Raw genomic sequence first — 8,130 nt, forward strand, 5'->3', positions numbered from 1 at the left:
TAGAATAGATATAATTGCTTAAAATTACGGAATACAAAAATAAATATTAAAAAGATTTTTATTATAAATAAATAAAATTAAAGATTATGATAAATCACACCAAAATCTCATAATGAATATATAGAATGTGGCTAATGTAATGATATAGTTGCCTCTAAGGATTGTTCTCTCAATTACTAGATACCTGGGGTGTTGCATTAAGGGTTCTACAGACATGTCATTTTAGAAAATAAATTTTGCTGCATTGAATAATTATTTATCATTTTGCAAATTTGGTAGAGAAAAATTACAATGGAAGACTTAAAATTAAAAAGTAATTAGTGGAATTCACGAATGAATGCTTAATACTTACCTTAAAATTTAAATTTATATAAACAATAATTATAATAAAATTTTATCGTCTGCTTTTTAATTTAAATCTATAAGAAGTTATGAGTAAGTTTTAAAAATTAGTTTGTTTTATATTTATTGTTAATAATAGATAAATATTTCCAAAATTTTAATGAGCCAGCCATACCTAACGATTTCGATAAGACTCCATATGTACCTAATTATCAAAGGAAAATTATTGATGAAGCATTTACAAATCCGTTATTAAAGCAAAAACCAAATAAGCATATAAATAAGGGCAACTGTATTAAACACAAACAAAGCTCCATGATGGCAACATCTGATGACTTTTACGAAAAGTAAACTTGTGAGGTTCTTTTATTTGGTAGAAATCTGATTATTCAATTTCAATAGATTTTTAGACAAATGTATTTGATTTATATATATTATCTTTATCAACTATGTTGGATAAAAATTATTTGACCTGCAATTTCTCTTCAGGTTCCAATAATAAAATTATTACTTTTTATACAGCAAACGCTTAAAAACTATCAATAATCCAATTCTAAGTAGAAACACAAATAATATAGAAAGTAACCTTAGATTAATCACAACCAAAATTGAATTGATACCTCATTGGGAAACTTTTAGGATTAGGATACCATTTATATATATTCTTCTAGGTTTGACTTTATATTATATTTAAAATTAATTGTTATATGGTTAATTATCCGAGTTTTTATAATGCCGATTGAGCGGCTCAATGAGGCGCTTGATTTAATGAGGCCAGGCGCGTATGCAGGAATTTGGTCTGGGAAGGGGGGGGGAGATAATAAATTTTTTAAAGAAATATTATTGTTAATTAAAAATACTAAGCATAAATTTATTAGGACTAATAACTTTTCTAATACACAATTTTAAATTAATGTGAATTACAAAAAAATTATATAGATAAACAAGCATTGAAAAACTATAAAATAAATGTGAATTATAAAATATAAATTGAATATAACCACGATATGAATCACCTAAATGACTCAAAATTGAAATTTGAATTTTTTGAGCCTTTAAAATATATAAAGTATAAAAAATTTAAATGTTGGAAATATAAATTAATACACAAAAAGTTTCTTAGGAATAATTGTATTTTGTATGTTTTGAGCTAATTTTTCAATCATCTATCCTTGCTTGGCGTTAAATGTTTATGAATATTCAAAAGACCCAAATCATTCAATCTACTTTCCGAAGTTGTATTTCATAGGTATGTTTTTCAGAGACTTGCTGGCCCGGCCATCGAGCCGGACGTATTTTAATTTTTTTTAAACATGCCCGGGCCGGGCCCGAAATTTTTTTAAAAATGAAAATTTTTTCAAAAAAAATATCCGAGCCGAGCTGTATATTTTAAAACCAAATATTTGAAATCGCCATTATTAGCTATAAAAATCAAAAATAAATATAATTTATTTCAAAAAAATTCGGGCCGGGCCTGAAAATTTTATTTTCAAAAAAGCCAGGCAGGGCCTGAAAATTTTTTTAAAGAAAACCCGCGCCGAAAAAAATTTTTGAAAAAAATCTGGGCTGTGCACTGCATATGGTACCTCTGCAGAGCTCTGTTATTCTTCTTAAAAAAGAGAATGTTCTCTCATTAGTTTACTAATGGGAAGAGTTGCTAATATATATATAACCATTTTGATATATTGGGAATATAATGTAAAATATGTTTGAAATAATGCAAAGCATCCATAGCATTTTTTGGGACTGTATCAACTATAGTTAATCTTTTAGTCATAGTTATTCAGCTAATAAGGCATCATAAGATATTTTAACATCTTCATGATAAAAATCTAACAAATATTTATTTATTTTTTTCTATCACCATCTGAAAAAGGTCGGAAAGGCTTTTGTGGAAGTAATATCTGCGGATTTGTATTTGCTGCATGATGAATTAAAAACCATTCATTTATTTTGGTTATAAATGTATCTAAGAGAGGAGACATTTGTTTTATAATACTCTTCTACTGATCCTATATAAATGTTTTGACGATGAGCTTGCTTGCTGCAAGTCGAGGGGGACAAATATTAAACACGTATAGCTCGGCTTTTGACTCAACAATAACATAAAAATATGAAATTCTTCATCAACATTAGCACTAATTTCCTTGAGTTCTAATAAAATGCTCTCCGCTATTCTCATCTTCTTAATCAAGTCAATGTCATGTTTTTGAAAAGTATTACATAAAATAGTTGTATAATTAAATAATACATTCTAATGAGAAAAAATTTGAAATAAGTATTGAATCCAATAATTTTCTTGCTTCTGAGGAAATAGCCATTGTGATATTTCAGTAATAGCATTAATAATTGGCTCTTCTAACTCCATAAAAGCTGTTACTGCTTGATGGCGGAGACTCAATCTCGTTGGACATGCAATTTCTTTCTCCATGTTGGACAAGGAGTTTCAGAAATAATTATTATTTGACTATAAATTTAGATAAATAATACGCCACTAAAATTTAAAAATAATAGGTAAATTACGCCAAGGAAAACTTGAAATCGAAATTAATTGATAAAATAACTTAGTAGATGAGTGTGATAAATAAATGTAATTAAATATATAAATGAGATAGGAATAAATTAACAAATTTAAATTAATATTAACAATAATATTTTTGAAAAATATAATCCGGCATCTGCATTTTTTGGCTTTAAGGAAGGGGGAAGGATTTGCCCCCCCCGCTGCGTACGCGCCGGAATGAGGCGGCTCCTAAGCTAACTCAAGTATGGTTTGAATCAACTCCTGAGTTGACTCGATACTCAATTGAGATCTATTTTTGATTGAATTGGCTTGAACCTGTTTTTAATCTTGCCTGTGTTTTCTGAGTAGTTTTTTGATTATCTACTTAAACCGATTTTTGAATTTTAATTATTTATTTTTTTGGAAATATTTTCTTCATTTTGGCAAAATATTTTTTCATGGATAATATGGTATCACGACAATTCGGCGCGAAAAATTCGGCGCAGAAAACTCGGCGCATCGTCAATTCAGCGCGGCGACAACTCGGCGCGGCGACAACTCGGCACAACGTCAATTCGGCGCGGCGACAATTCGGCGCGGCGTCAATTAGGCGCGTATCTAATACAGTTGCAATTTATTATAAATTTATTAGTATAAAAAAAAGGATGAACAAATAGAAATGATTTTGAATGTTGGTCATATTAATTATTTCTTCGTATTTTTTTTTACAAAAATCTCAATTTTATTTACTAAATAATATCAATAAAAAAATTAACAACCAATATTTATACCGATTTCCTTGCTGGACCAATTTACCACGTTATAAGGTAGGGGAGACTGGGGTTAATTGAACCGATTTTTACAAAATTTAGCTCCTGATTTTTTTATATAATATAAAAAATAATATATGATTAGATACCTCCTAAAACTATACTCTGTAAAGGTACCTTATAAAAATTTTAAGAATATAATCATTTTTTTTAAATTTTACTTTTTGAAAAAGTAAAAATAATATCCAAACAGCCCCAATAGCGGGGTGGGGCAAATTCAAGGGGCTACTAAATCATTGGTTTTTTTAGCCATAATAAATTGAAATGCATTTTTATTTATTAATAATGATACGTATAGAATAATTTTATTGTTTTATTGTTAAAAATATCATAATACTTATAAATTGAAGCAAATTATATATAAAAATTGAAACTTAATTTAGGTTAATTTAATAAACATTTTGGACATAAAGGAGATATTATGATTTCTTAGCATAAATCCTAAATACCAATCATAAACAGCCATGAAATTGCCTTTGTGCGTTAATTCGTTTTTGATTATTTTATAATAGAAAAAATTAGTTAAACATAATATATATTTAAAATGATTAATAGAATTATTTTAAGGATTTTTAATAAATCTAAAAAATGAATAAGTCTTAATTTGAATTTTATTGGATCAACATTAGTGCTGTTAAACGTCCGATTTGGGTCGATTAAGATTTTAACCATAATAACATGTAAGATTAGAGATAGAAGTCCAAACTTTTCTTACATTTAGCGCAAAATCTCGCTTACATAATATTGTACTAATCAAAATAGGGGAGACTGGGGTTAGGTACCGGGGCTTGGCAAACCACTTAATCTCATCTTAAAATTAAATACACCAGAAGGTTAAATTTTATCATAATATAGTTTTTATTAGTTTACGTCTATAGACAAAAAATCTTTTGAAATAATTATTAAAAATTTTATTTAAGAAATAAAATATTGATGAAGTTTTTATAATTTGGGAAAGTTTTATGAGTATTTATTATATCCAGAAATTTAGAGTTAGCAGGGCTTGCTAAACCATACACGTCAATTATGGCAGTTAATAATGAAAAAAATACAAAATGTTTATTAAATTAACCAAAATTAAGTTTCAATTTTTATATATAACTTGCCTTAATTTACCCGCTATTGGGGCTTGTTGGACAAAATTGTTCTTTTACAAAAAGTAAAATTCAAAAAAAATGATTATATTCTTAAAATTTTTTAAAAAGAACCTTTATAGAGTATAGTTTTAGGTATCTAATCATATATTTTTTTTATATTATCTAAAAAACCAGGAGCTATAGCCAATTTTATAAAAATCGGTCCAATTAACCCCAGTCTCCCCTACCTTATAATGTGGTAAATTGGTCCAGCAAGGAAATCGGTATAAATATTGGTTGTTAATTTTTTTTATTGATATTACACATTTAGTAAATAAAATTGAGATTTTTGTAAAAAAAAATACGAAGAAATAATTAATATGACCAACATTTAAAATCATTTCTATTTTTCTTTTTTTTATACTAATAAATTTATAATAAATTGCAACTGTATTAGATACGCGCCGAATTGACGCCGCGCCGAATTGACGTTGCGCTGAATTGACGTTGCACCGAGTTGTCGCCGCGCTGAATTGACGTTGCGCCGAGTTGTCGCCGCGCTGAATTGACGATGCGCCGAATTGACGCCGCGCCGAGTTTTCTGCGCCGAATTGTCGTGCGCCGAATTTTCCGCGCCGAATTGACGTAAAACCGGATAATATTTGAAGTTTTTTTTTCATTATAATTTAATTTTTTTAATATTATAATGTTTTTCAGAAATTCAAAAAATTAATTAAAAATTATTTTCGAGATAAAAAAAGGGTGCCATTGCTTCGAACTTTTTTAAAAATTTATGTAGCACAATATAATAACACATATTAAATAAATACATATTAATATAAATTAGAGATCTGCCAGCCCTATTTTTTAAAAAAAAAAACCGGGTTAGGGCTGGGTCGGGTCTAATATTTTTAAAAAAAAATCGGGCCGGGTCGATTCGGGCTTTAAAATTTTTGCCAAATATATCTAAATTTATCAAATTTATGTTGAATTTTTTATGTAAAATAAAAATATTTTATTTTATTTATAGAATCTAGACGCCATATAACATATTTATTCTATTTTGAGTAATTATAAAAATGAATTTCTATATTTAAATAAATTCGGGCTGGGTCTGGCCGGGGAATTTTTTTTTAAAAAAATATTTCGGGTTAGGTTCGGATCGGGCCGGCAAAATTTTTTTAAAAAAATTTTGGGTTCGGGCCGGGCCTGAAAAATTAGGCCCGATGCAGATCACTAATATAAATACAAAGCAAATGTATAAAAAAACAAATTACAAATAATAATAAATATAAAAAATTATATAATATTAGTAAATCACATGCCATGTGTGATGAACTAAGGATGGAAAAGGGAGTATTTCGAAGAAACACTTGTAATTCCCTTTTAGGATTTCGAATTGAATTTTTTGATTGAGGGAAAGGGACTCGTTTTTAACCCCTGTCGATTTAAAAACTTTTGGGATTGGGAACCGGGGTTACCCAAAACACTAAAAATTAGAGGAACAAAAATATAAGAATTAATTTAAAGGGAACCTATATTTATTGCATTTTCTAATTTCTTGAAGTTACAAGAGATCAGAGTCTCTATTAACGGGAAATGAGGTATCACATGACACATCCTAGACAAGTCATGCCACCGAGCCAAGAATTTAAAGACATGACATCGTAAACAAAGTTTTTCAAATGCACATGGAAGCATAGGAACTAGAAAGCTCTTTAAATAACTGGAAATGGGGTGCTCGGATCCTTGTAGAACTAGAGTAAGCCAAGATTGTTTGGCCAAAGTTAAAAGTGGATCGTTCAACTCAATAAGAGAGGAAATAGAGTCATTAAAGGATATCCGAGAAGAAAGAAAACAAGCAATTGCCATTAAATTGAGGGATGAAAATTCAAGTCCACTCTTGTAAGCAGGCAAAGAAGCAAATAACCAATTAAAATCAGAAAACTTTAGGACTAAAAAGTTCCATTTTAATAAAGATGTGCAATAATTTAGGCAAGTAAAAACACTTTTTGGTGAGGAAAAAAACTGATGTTTGCTAAGATGAGGAAAATTCTTTAGCGAATTAAAAAGAGATTGAATCAAATTATCAAATAAATTTTGACAAAAGGAAGTTGAAAAGCCAATAGGAGAACCTAATAGGCAGAGTTCCTCGTGAGGAATGATTTTAAAATATGAAGGAGGGGTAAAATCCTTATTGTTGAGGGAAGATATTTCGCATTTATATCTATTTAATCATATAATTTAATGATTTGAAAAAAAATTCTATCACTGATTTCAACGATTTTGATTTCATTTTGATCGATGCACAACAAACTCTTTAGGTTATTTTCAAATATAAATATTTTTAGCAATTTAGATCTTTGGGTGATCTTAGGATAATAAAATCTTTATTTATCTAAATCTTTCGTGATTTTAATCTTTGGTGATTATAATCTTTGGTGAATAAACATTTGTGAGACCATTTTTATGATTATGCGAATAAAATAATTTAGTGGGATCTTACAGGTGTATTTTTAGTTTCTATTATATTATGATAATTTTTAAATGTTAATTTATAATTAGGTTAAATGTAGTGTTGCTAGTTACTTATATTTTTTGAAATGTAATTATAAAAGTAATTAGTAACTTTCGGGTTACCTTTTAAAATATGCCAAACAATATATATATCACTTCTTATTATTATGATTTCCCAAATTCGAAGTGATTATTAAATATAAAATTTCACTTGCATAAAATGCTCTTGTAGGACATTTGTTTATTCAGGTATTTATTCTTAGAGGAAAACAGAACATCTTTTTGAAAATAGTTATTTTAAAAGTTACAAAAGAAAATTATAAGCTCAAATTTTTATGAAAAATAAATATTATATTGTGTTAAAAACCCTTTAGTATAAATTAGAGGTGGGCGCGGGCCTAATTTTATATTTACGTCCGCCCGCTCACGGTGGCAATAAAAAAAATTAACGCCCAATCACGATTACCACTAAAAAAAATTTGACCCGACCCGCCCGCTCACAAAAAGCAATATTTTGATTCACGCCCGTCACGCCCGAAAATTCACGGCGTTTTTAAATTTTTCAAAACTATTGCTATAATTTTACACTTTTTTGAATTCATTCTATTTATTTCTCTAATTTCATAATTCATATTAATAACAAAAAATAAATACAATCTATAAATCGAAATTATTAAGAAAAAGAAGAATGTCCATCTTTTTTTATTTCAATTGTGTACGTTCCTTTAAGAGATTGGCTAGAGAAAATAACCTTTCACTAGAAGCCGAACTTGCAGCTGACAAAATTTTACTCGATAATTTTCTCAAAAAAGGAAATGAATATTCCTGCTTCCAAAACTTCAAAATATTTTCTTGTTATTTA

This window comes from Gordionus sp. m RMFG-2023, chromosome 2 (assembly GCF_954871325.1).
Source record: "Gordionus sp. m RMFG-2023 chromosome 2, tfGorSpeb1-WG-v2, whole genome shotgun sequence".
Taxonomy (NCBI): Eukaryota; Metazoa; Nematomorpha; class Gordioida; order Chordodea; family Parachordodidae; genus Gordionus; species Gordionus sp. m RMFG-2023.